Source organism: Rhea americana, unplaced genomic scaffold (genome assembly GCF_003343005.1).
Source record: "Rhea americana isolate MKP2758 unplaced genomic scaffold, rheAme1 scaffold_4, whole genome shotgun sequence".
NCBI lineage: Eukaryota > Metazoa > Chordata > Aves > Rheiformes > Rheidae > Rhea > Rhea americana.
The window spans coordinates 12,754,853-12,765,920 of record NW_028186534.1 but is presented as its reverse complement, the minus strand read 5'-3'; positions in this window follow the sequence as shown (position 1 = coordinate 12,765,920).

The window sequence follows — 11,068 nt, the reverse complement described above, 5'->3', positions numbered from 1 at the left end:
ACTGGTCCTGCCACTGGGACGAGAAACGGTGCCGAGCGGAGCTGTCCTCGGGCTGAACTTCGCCCAGGTTCCTGAGACCGCCCTAAGAACCGGATTAGCTCTGCGGAGCTCTGCCTTCCTTCTGGTGGCACCAGGAGGACGGGCGAGCGGGGGAGATGCCGGCGGGGGGACCGAGCGCACTCACTGCTGAGGGATTTTGTGCCGCCTCCCCGTGGCGCGGATGGGGCTGAGCCACCCGCTGCAGCCTCCCGTTGGTATCAAGCGTGCCGGGTGCCTCTGTGCTTTGCTGGGTGCCCGGACGGGCCACCGCAGAGACRTGCCAGCTGGCTGCTGCACCAGGATGCCGGGAAAGCCGTGCAAAAGGAGAGGACGGCGCCCTGYGCGCAGCGCCTGGCCCTCCTCGCGTTGCTCGCTGGGCACAAAATCCAAGCTGGCTGTTCGCTGCCCCTTGYGCTATGAGTACAGAGCGCCCAGGCGTGGGTGATACGTGTTGGTTTAGCTAACAAAGCCTTCAGAGCGATGCTGAATGAGTGTTAAAGGACCATGTAGTTCTTGCTTGCTTTTTTCTTTCTTTCTTTCTTCTTTTTTCTTTGTTTCTTTTTGTTTTAAAACACATGGAAAATGCAAACCAGCTGGCAGGACTGGGGGTTAGAGCCAGTTCCAGCAGCCCCTGGCACTTCCCTTGCATGCYGTTGCTGGCTGGGATGAGCCGGGGAGTTTGAACTGCGTTTTGGCCGTACTGCAAGCAGAGGCTGCTGGTGGGAGACTCTGCTTTCCCCTGCCCTGCTGTGAAGCCCTCCGTGGTCTGCACGAGGCGCCTTACGTCCTTTCTTGGCTCTGTTATTTCCTAGCCCTGGCAGGGCCAAATTCTCCATCCRTCTCCCTTCGTCTGAGTGAAACCCGTTTTTACAGCCCGGCCCAGGCTGCTTTCGTCCCCCCGGCCCGGCTGCGTTGCTTTGTGTCTCCTCTCCTGGCTGACCGCGTAATCTAGCTGCACGGATGAACGAGGCGCTGTTCCCTCCTCTCGCCTGGTCGGAGAGAGCTGGAAGCTGAGCCTCGGCCCTGCCCGGCGCGGAGCAGCGTCGCTCCAGGCCCTGGTATCTGCCTGGTGTAGTCGCACCTCTCGCAGCTCCCCGTCCAACTGCTAATGGCTAGACATGTCTCATTAGGCCTGAAATACATTTTTTCCTCAGTGCAAGTTCCATCCAGAATAATTGCTTCTTTATAGCAGCTATTGTATTATACGAGATAACAATAAAGCCCCATTAATTAGGCACAAAATGAAAGTAGTACAGGCTGGATGGAGAACGTGCATTTAGCAGCTGCAATATCCCGCGTAGGAGGCCACATGCTGCTGCTGCTGGCACTGCCTGCGGGAGATGTCGAGGCTYGGCCTCCTGCAAGCTCTCCGTGAGCTTTGCTGTCATCCCCTGCCCTTGCCGTGCCTCTGCCTGGCGCTGCGGGAACGCGCGTAGACACGAGCCCGAGCCCATTGCTGCGGCGCGTGTGTGCCAGCGCCTGGGTGCTCTCCGAGTGACCGTGCCCAAGCTTTTGGAGCAGCTTGGTTTGCTCTTCCCTCCCAGCCAGCCAGTAGAGGAATAGCCAGGCAGCTGGGGACTCGCCTAGAGGCCAAGGTGCGAGGAAAGGCTTGAAATCCTCTTTGCACGCTCTGGTCCGGCCATGCGGTATCTCACGGCCAACGAGAAGCCTGCTACAGCCCGTCCTTTCCATCGCAGCCCGGCCGCTAAACGCCCGCCGTCCCGGGGGGCCGATGCCGCGCGGGTCCTGCTGCTCCCCCGGCCTTGCTCTGCCTCCGCGGCTGCCAAAGCCAGGGCTGCTCGCGGGGCAGCGTCGCCGGCAGTTTCTGGTCCCCACAGCACAATAGGATGTCGAGTTCCCAGCTCCGTCTCCCGCTCCACGGCCCCTGGCCGGGCAGGGCCGSCTGCCTGCGAGCTGCCGGGAGCCGGGTGGCTGAGTGATTTCCCGCGGTGCCCGCGCTCTGCCGCCCAGCGAGCYGCTCCGGCGGGAGCTGTGCTGGTGGGAACCGTGCTGGTGGGAACTGCGCCAGGGCCAGTTCTGCCGCAGCTTTCAGTGATGGTTGCCAGCCCGCTCTGCGCTCACAGAGCATCCAGATTGGGCTGCAACATACTTCTTAAATCATCCAGCAAACTCTGCCTAGGACAAGCCATGGCTTAGGCCGCCGCCTGGGGTTGCAGGGTCCCATGTCATCTCAGGTTCTCGTGGTTCAGGGAGAGCTAGGAAATAAACTGTGATAAAACAGTGCTGCAGATGCTGCTCATCAGTACTTCAAGCCCTGGCACCAGCCTGCCAAGTACCRGTCCACAGATCATCACCAGTCCTAGCTCGCATCAGCACGACAGTGAACGTTGGTTCAYTAAAGAGAGTCTTTTGGCTGAAAGACCAGCAAAAATCCTTCGTTGCAGCAAGGTGCTAGGCCCCGGCGCGGAGGGAGCTGGCGCGGGTCCCGTTCGGGCAGCTCCGGCCGGGCAGAGCAGCCCTGCCGCCGGGGTGCCGGGCCGGGTGGACGCGGAGCGCTGCCGGCCCCCGCGTGGGGCTGCGCGGCTCGGCTCTCCGGGTTGTAATTAAGTTTCAGGCTGTGTTGCTCACGCTGTGAGTTTAATGCTCCTGAAAATGAGGGCTAGTTTTGCTGGAGAAGAGCTGAATTTCTTTGATCCTGCGGAAGCTGCGGGGTTTGCTGGCTTAGCGAGGGCTGAGCAAATGGCCGTGCCTGCGCGGGGTGCGCTGCCCGGCCTCGGGGCGATCCCGTTAGCCCACCCGCTCCCACCTGCCGGTTTTGACCAAGGAGAGCGTTGGTTGGGAGTGCAGCAGTCTCTTGGCTAATGCAGAGAGTGGGGATATGAAAAATCGAGCCGATCTGGTAAGTGCTTTGGCAGTGCCCAACCTGTCCCGCATACACAACCCCCCACGGACATCAGGCTGGTCCCCCGGGACTGGGTGCAGCTGTGCTGGAAGCAGAGGAAGGAAACCAGGAGGGCAGAAAGGGAGTTGCTCTCTCTAAAGCTGGCTCAGGAATTGGCCAGGAGAATTTTCTCCTGAAATGTTGGCACAGGTTGCAGAGGAAATCACTCGGAGGTGAGAGACTGGCGTATTTCTAGATTTCTCCTGGGTCTAGGTAGCTCACAGTTACTGACTGCCGCTCAAGAGAGTACGTTCGTAATAACTTCACTCTGCRAAAGAGCAGGGCGTGAAGAAGGAACCAGTGTTTGTCCTCTGCAACGGCTCTCAAGGGTAATAAATCCGCTGTCAAGCACAGCTCAAAGCCTGGAGAAGCAAAGCGATCTTGCTCATGCATTTTCATCTTGTTTTCTCAGCAGTAGATGAGAAACATCCGTGATGAATTTGTTGGTGTTGGGCTGATGAGCTTCGGGAACAATTATTTCAGGATGCTGGGGGGAAAAAAATAGAAGAAAGCTTCACGTTGGATTTGCTGGGTTCTACATTGGATTTCCTGGGTCAGCACTTTGGCTGCTGTGGGTTATTTCATTTATTCATTTATGATCTTCATCTCATTAAGTCCTGCCCTCTGTAGAAACGCGTGAGCTCAGGAACTTTGGCACAGTCCGTGTCTCCCCACGGCTTGCCAGCGCGCCTCCCTGTGATGGATTGCTGCAGGAAAGGCTCTGCAGATGCTGTGGTTGCCTGGAACGACAACGGGCTGGTTTCCACGGTCTGAGARGATGCTGTCAGCCTGGGATTTGCATTGGATGAAGCCCCCCCAGCCCCGGGCCTCCGCTTTAAGTTGCAAAACCAACTGAGGCCACCCTAGATTCGACCGCTCCTTTGCGTAAGCACGAACGCTCAGTGAGCCCCTTCGGACACGTCACTCGGCGCGAAGCCGGGCGGGAGAGGCCCCGGGCTGGCGCGAGGCGCGTCGGCTGGMTCCACGCGGGGAGACGGCTCCGGTTTGTGCCGGGCTGGGAGCCTCTCCGGGTGGAGGACCTCTCCTGGCTTCAGAGCGGCTGCATCGAGGGAGCCGTTAGCAAGCTTGCTGGGCTGACTCTGGTGGGCTTTGCTTCTTCGCCTTGCTCCAGGCGAGGCAGAACTGCTGCCTCCTAACTCTTTGCTTTATCTGTCATCTCTCTTCTCCCATTTTAGCTTCTTTTTTCTATTATTTTTTTTTTGGTGGGAAGCGGTCAAGATGCAGATTTCCAGTCTGCAATTTATGCTGCACATTTGGGCAGGAGCGCCCCAAACAGATGAGATCCCCCCTCCTAAACACACCAATTCGTGAAAAGAACAGAATAGAGAAAGGATACTTCTGAGCATAAAGAAACTGCTCAAATGTGCTGCAAAATCTAATAGCTCAGCTCTTCCCTCCTGTAAATCAGCCTTCGACTGCTGCGGGGAGCTTGCTTTTCCCGTTTGCCTTGYCTGGACAGAGCACGCCACCGGTATTTGGGGAGATGATGCTCATCCATCAGCTGCTGTCGCCCTACAYAGAGCTGTGCTTTACCCTAGTGCTACCTAATGTGTATTAGCATTGATATATATTGATATAATAATGAATATTAAATCTGGAATCTCAGCTGTAGAGGAAAAAGCAGAGTTGTCAGACAAGCTGCAATTAGTACATTTACCTACTTTATTTTGCTGTCATCTCCCAAACCTTTTGCCTATCTGTTGCTTAATACATGTTATTAAATCCGCCCTAAAGGTTGGTTAAAGAAGCTGAAGTCCCACGTGTTTGTTATCTAACACTGCTGTGAGAGCACTCGGACTGCCCCGGGGGAGGGTTAGTGTTTTTGTGGTTTGTCCTCAGGTTTCCCAGCCTGTTCTGGGGATGTTCATACCAGAGAAATGACTTTCTAACAGGGGGTTAGTGGGCTCGCCTGGCTTCACCGGAGGGCTGCCGGCTGGTGCCGCTGGCTGCGGCGCTTTGCAGCGGCCGGACAGATGCGCCAAGCGCGTTGCCCTCCACGTTGCGCTTCTCTCGCCGCAGAGAAGCACTTACCCTGCTTCGCCAAAAAGCAAAGAGATTCGCCAAGATCTCTTTAAGCAAAACGCTACAGAAGAGAGAAATATATTATTGTTAGGCTTGCAAGAGAAATCGCAGCAATCAATCTCAGCTCCAGGCTGACTCCCTTCTTTTGTCGTATGGATGTTTAGAAGTAATTTGGGGAGTAATCACTGCAAATGGAAGCATGAAAGTAAACGCCTGCAATAAAACGTTGCGGGGGTGACTGTTACCCTAATGATATTTCCAACAAGCATTACTGAAATATGTTTTCTTCTCTAAAAATGACAAAAGGATTTTAGCATTCTGAAATGTTAACATGTAAAAGGGGTAGAAAATGATCCTGGTCCTAAGATGGTTTTTCTTTATTTTTGCAATGAGAAGTTGGGTTCCTACCTTCCTCCTGGCCTGTCCACCCAGGAGTGTGGGATTATTCCGTTTTACAATCTGCTAATGCTTTATTTTTTGTTACAGATCCCCTTTCCACCGAACCACTATAAATAATTGCTGTATTCACTCACGGAGTAAATGCAAACATTGCAAATTGGCAATAACGTTACAGAAAAAAATTATACTGAGTCTCCGTGGAGCCTCCGAAGGTGATGGCAGGGCCCACGGAAATGCTGTCTGCTGGGCCGGTCTGAACCACTYGACCAGCAAGTCAGGACACCAAACCAGGCTGCAAATCCTCCATCTCTGGCTGTTCTGCCTAGTCCTYAGGCTGTGGGCTCGAAGATGCCGGTCCGGGCCCGGAGGAGCACGGAAGAGAAGCTGGGCAGCAGCTGAGTGAGCAGGGAAATGYCTTTTTTGGGTGCTGAAGAACAGGTAAAGAGCATGCTAAAGAGCATGAAAACGCAGTTTGTTTTCAGAGCTTTTCACTCAAATTTATAATCCAGTATCTGCATTTCAGATCTTRTCTTGGAATAATGGCCCCAGTCAGGGCTGTTTCCCTTCCCTGCTTGCCACTTCCAGTCCAAGCCACAAATCTGGTTCCCATCTCTTTGGGTTCAGAGCTATTTAGCAGATGCCACTAACAAGGTGTTTACTSAGGAATCTCGTCAATTAGCTGCAGCCTCTTCCAGCCCCGGAAGGAATAATCCATGTGTACTCCTGCTACTTTTATGCTAGGTGGCTGCCTGTGTGTTTGTGCCTGGCTTGCTATCCCTACACAGGTCACTTTGTAGAGATTTCAAAGGAATTTTTTTCCTGTAGACTAAAATTTCCAAGGTAATTCAGTTGCATTTGTAAAATTTGCCCCTGAAGCCAGTTCAGCTCCAAYTTCTGCCTTTCTGGACCTAAATAAATCAACTTGTTGCAAATGGGCTGAGTAYGTAGCAAATAAAGCGGGAGTGTATGGGGCTGCAGCAGCCTGCCCATGCTTTATTTGATGGATGGGTGCATTTCAGGTCCCGCTGTTTGCAAATGGAGCCCTCCGTGCCAAGGTCTTGCCAGCCRATTGCTTTCTGTTTTTCAGCATTTGAAAACCAAAGTGGAATGGATGGAAAAGCGCTGCCAAGCTTTGCTCTTGCAATCACATATCTCCATCTGGCCAAACCTTTCAAAAGGAGTTGGACGCCAGGAGGGAAAACTCACCGGGGTTATAGTCAAAGCGTCTGAAATCGCAGAACAAAGTGAGCTATGGGAAACGCAACGCGGGAAAGTTTTGAGGAGGCTTCAGAAGCTGGCGGTGGGGGTGAGAAACCACTCGCTATCTGCTCTGCCCAGCGCTCCCGCTGGGAACACGGCCGAGCTTTATCCTCGCTCAGAGGCAAGACAAAGCTGCACAACGCTACGCAGTGCACACCTACCGGTTAAATACCGCATGAAATGAGAGTTACTGTGCTGTTGAACCCTCGCGAGTCAATACCGAGCAGTGGGCTCCTGTCAGCAGTGTGTTACGGGGGACGTGCTGCTCCGCTGGCTGGCTGCTTGCTGGCTGGGAGCCGCTGCTGCTCTCCGGGGTTGCTCTTTTCGTTGCGTGTYTCTGTACGGCGCAAACCTATTAAAGCAGGTGATCTAACGCGCTGCCTTCGTATCGATCTCCTGCCGCTTGCCCACGCCTGGGCTGATGCCGTTGCGTTTAGGGGTTCGCGGCACCGCCGTCGGGAGCCCGCCTGGGAGTTTGCTCTAACAGACGTGYCTCCCCTCCACGGGCTGGGACCAGCACTGCCGATCGGGGTACGGGGAGGATGTGCCGGCAGCGAGCYGTACTCCATCGCCCAAAGGGGAAGGCTATGTTGTCTTAAAAGGTCAGCTGCAATGAGCTGAATGCCTGCACGCTTTTCCGCAGCCACAGTCATGCTGTTTCGCCTTTTCTCTCTGATTTGCCTGATTTTCGGTGGAAGCTGTTCCGTGAAGTGATGCCGCCGGAGCCCAAGCGGTACCCTCCCTCCCGCTGGGCACAGGGAAGCTGAGGAGGGGAGGGGAGGCCTAAGCAGGAAGATTAGTCTCCAAATACACCAGGAAAGCAGTGGTGTGTTTTTCTTTCTAAAGCAATTTTTACTGGGTTTGCAGCCAACAACCTAATGCATCACTGAGTTCAGTGCTTTCTACTCTGCAGTGCACTTGCCCAAGAAATCARTGCCCTGACATACTTCTCTTTGCGGGAAAATCCCCTTTTGCCTGAGTGGGTGCGAAAATGGAGAGTCTGCAAAACCTGCGCRGTGCCGGGGAAATCTCTCGCGCCGAGTCCAGCACCAGGAGAAGCTGCAGGACCAAGACTTTGCTCTGCTACTGCAGAGGCCACGGGGTTTCAGTACCTAGCAGAGGGCAGTCTAACAGAGGGAACTGTGTCCTCTACTCTCTGGCTAAAAATAACCCTTTTCTAGTGCATGACCGCATGAATTTGCAGTACTAGCTGATTTTTTGACTTTCTCTTTTCCCCGCAGCCCCCAGGCCTTGCAGGCGGTCCTGTGCGGACGGCCCGGCTTTGCCGGGGCGCCGTCGGTCCGGCTCTGCGACGGGAATGTTTGTGCTCCTTTACGGACTCCTCCGGGAAAGGGGTGTCTTAACCCTCCTGGTTTCTTTGGTAAAACCCAGCCTCGCTGGGAAAGTYGAAGCGTAGCTGTCACTCCTGCCCTCGCAGCAGCGTCCCTCAGCTGGCTGGTTGTTTCATACTTGGAGAACGGCCACGGCAAAAAATAACAGGACAAAAGTCACAAAAACAGCCTCCAGATTAGCCTCTTTCCTGCGCGTGTTTTGACATGTGGTAGCGATTTCCAGGAATGCCCAGGCAGCTCGCGGGAAGCGACATTTGCTCAGTTTTCCGTGGCCTTTCCGACGCTCCTGAGGTGGTGGCTTTCGCTCCCCCGAAAGCGGGGAGAAGCCACGAGCAGTTAGCGGCTGCGGGAACGAACGAGCGACGCGCGGGGCAGCCCGGAGCCCGGCGCGCGGGCGCGAAACGCCGCCTTCGCCCTCGCCCGGCTCCTCGCGCGGAGCAGAGCGGCACGCGGTGTGGAGCGGAGCGGCTCCCGGCTCTGCCCTCTCCCGGGAGAGCCCTGGGCTTTCTGCCGTCTCTGTCGAGGCCGACGGCAGCCGCAGCTGCTCCGCGGCCTGTCCCTCCTGCTTTCACGTAATCCAGACCTATTTTCGTCCTTCGCCCCAGGTACAAGCCATGGGGGTGGCCACGGGGGTGACCGGAGGGGAAAAAGCCCCCCCCAGCCCCTTGCAACTCGCTCTGCCGGCGCTGAGAGGTGCGTCGCTGCGGCCCTCCCCGGGGCTCCGGGCCGCCTGCCCCCGTCCCCCTCCGAACCGCCCGTCCGCCCGCGTTGGACGGAGGCGATGCCGCGGGAGGTGTCCGAGAGCCGCGTCCTCGCTGCGCCCGAGAGCGCCCGGCCGCGTCCACGGCAGGCGAGCRGCTCGGCGAACCCGCCGCCGGCACCCGAAGGAACAGGAGCTGCCAGGAGGCCCCCGGCCCGGTGCCTGGCTGCGCCCAGGACAGAGGCTTTGGGGTTGGACCAAACATTTCCAGCCCTGAAACCTGCCCCGAAGGCTGCAGGCGGGAGGGAGAAGATGCCGGCACCCGCCGCCGGCCGGGGGCTCGGAGGCTTTCCCGCCCGGCCGGTTGCTCACTGCTCCTTCACACCTCGTTAACTGTTACTTTGCACGCTGGTAACTATTGCTTTTCTGCCCTAGGGAAACGCAGGGATATTCCAGCACAGAAAAGGAGGAAGGAAAAGCAGGCCCCGGCCCGGGAGGCTGCTCCACCTGGGTTTCCCACTCCTGGGTCTGSTCTGCCTGGAAAGTAGGATTTGGCCCCGCATGTGTTTTGCTCCCCAAAGCCTCCCTAGAAAGAGGGATTGAGAAAACGAGCTCAAGCCGAGCACCGTGTGAAGCTGGGAGAGTAGCTCGGCCGGGGGAAAAGCCCTGTTTTGTTCTACTCCTTCGCAAGCATCTGGCACTAGCTGCTTTGGAAGTGGGATATTCTCAGCCTTTTGGTTTTGCCTGCTGTGGCTTGTGCGACTTCCCCGAGCTCTAGGGTTACGTGTGTAAGTAAGTGTAAATGTAAGTGCAAACCATCTGTAATGTTGTTTTTTTTTTTTTTTTTTTTTTTTTTTGGGGGGGAGGGGGCTCGTCCCTTTGCGGGCAGATACACCACCACCCTCTCCTGCGCCCCCCGCTTTGGGGTTCCTCCTCTCACCGCTCGTCCCTGCAGTTCGGAGGGATGCYGGGGTCGTTAGTCTCCTTTAGGGACTAAAAAGTCACTGAAAGCATTCAGGGCTGGAGAAGGCATGGCCCAGACCTCAGCCGCCCCAGCACTCAGCACGGCGCCTTTGAAGTCGCTGTCAATTTACAGCTGTTGAATATCTGGCCAAAAATATGGTTTTGCCAGAGAAAAAAAARTCCATCCAGAAAAAAGGGGGAATAAAAGGTGTTTGCTCCTTCGCCACGTTATAATTTGAACATGGTGGGGGAGATTGAAGCGGTGCAGTGAGCCCAGAGCGGGTGCTCGTAAATGAGTAACGCCGCCCTGGAAGCAGAGACTGGTGGCAGGGGTCGCGGCGTGGCAGAGGAGAAAAGCGCCCTGCCGGTGTCTGGAGGACTGCGGCTTCCCCGCTGGCCCCAGAGTCTACGCAGAGCTCCAGATCTCGGCTCGCAAAGGCACCGGTGCAGCAGAGCRCAGGGGAGAAGAGAGGGGAAGGATGCTCGAGACGCAGCTGCACGGAGACGTTTCCAGGAGCAGCTTGGAATTCTAGAGCGGGCGTTTGCTCTTCTTGCAGAGCTGCTATATTTTTCCTTTCCCCCTGCAAATAAGCACAGAGTCAAACTGTGGTCGGTACAATTTAAAGCAGCTCTTGATTGTACAGACCTGATAGCCTGCTGCCGAATGCAACACCGAGCCCGCTGCTCATCCCGGCTTCCCCCTTGCCTGTCTAGGTGTCCGTGACCTGATGGAGCTAATGACCTGCTCTCGTCCTCCCCTGAGACACCGTGGATGTGCAGATGGGAACTTTCTAAAGGCTTTAGCAGTAGCTGAGCTCATGCAAAATGGTATTTTTACTTTGCCCTTCGCATGCCTCCCCTTGCCCTTGCCGTTCTGGTTTCCTTCCTGCTCTCTCCAGCTGCTCCCGCTTTGTCGCAGCCTTTTCCCTGCCCTGCAAGCAGAGGTGGCTGCTGTCCTGGGCAGGTTTTATGGAAGATAACGATGGAAGAACTGCCTGCTTTGAAGAGCTCTGCTAGAGCGGCGAGTGGTTCAGTGAATTCAACTCATTACACCGTGTTCTCAGAAATTTCTGCTGCCCTCTTATCAGACCATCAACCTAAACAGATCACCCTTCAGCTGCCGTCATGTGCGTACCGCCGTCCAAGCCTCCGTTAACTGCAGCCTGACTCACACTGTGTGGGAGAAAGTGATTATTTCAGCCATGGCAAATTGGGCCAGTAATAACCTTTTCCTCCATAACAAGACTGATAGTTCTTTTAAAAATATATTTTAATTGGTTTTAGATAATGAGTTGGGTTTGTCAGGGAGTGGGCAGTGGAGAGGTGAGGGGAGGAGTGGGTGGACGGAGAACAGCGGAGCAGGAAGGAGAGGTGGCAGTTGTGTCCCACCAAGCCACCCCGAGCCGGCAC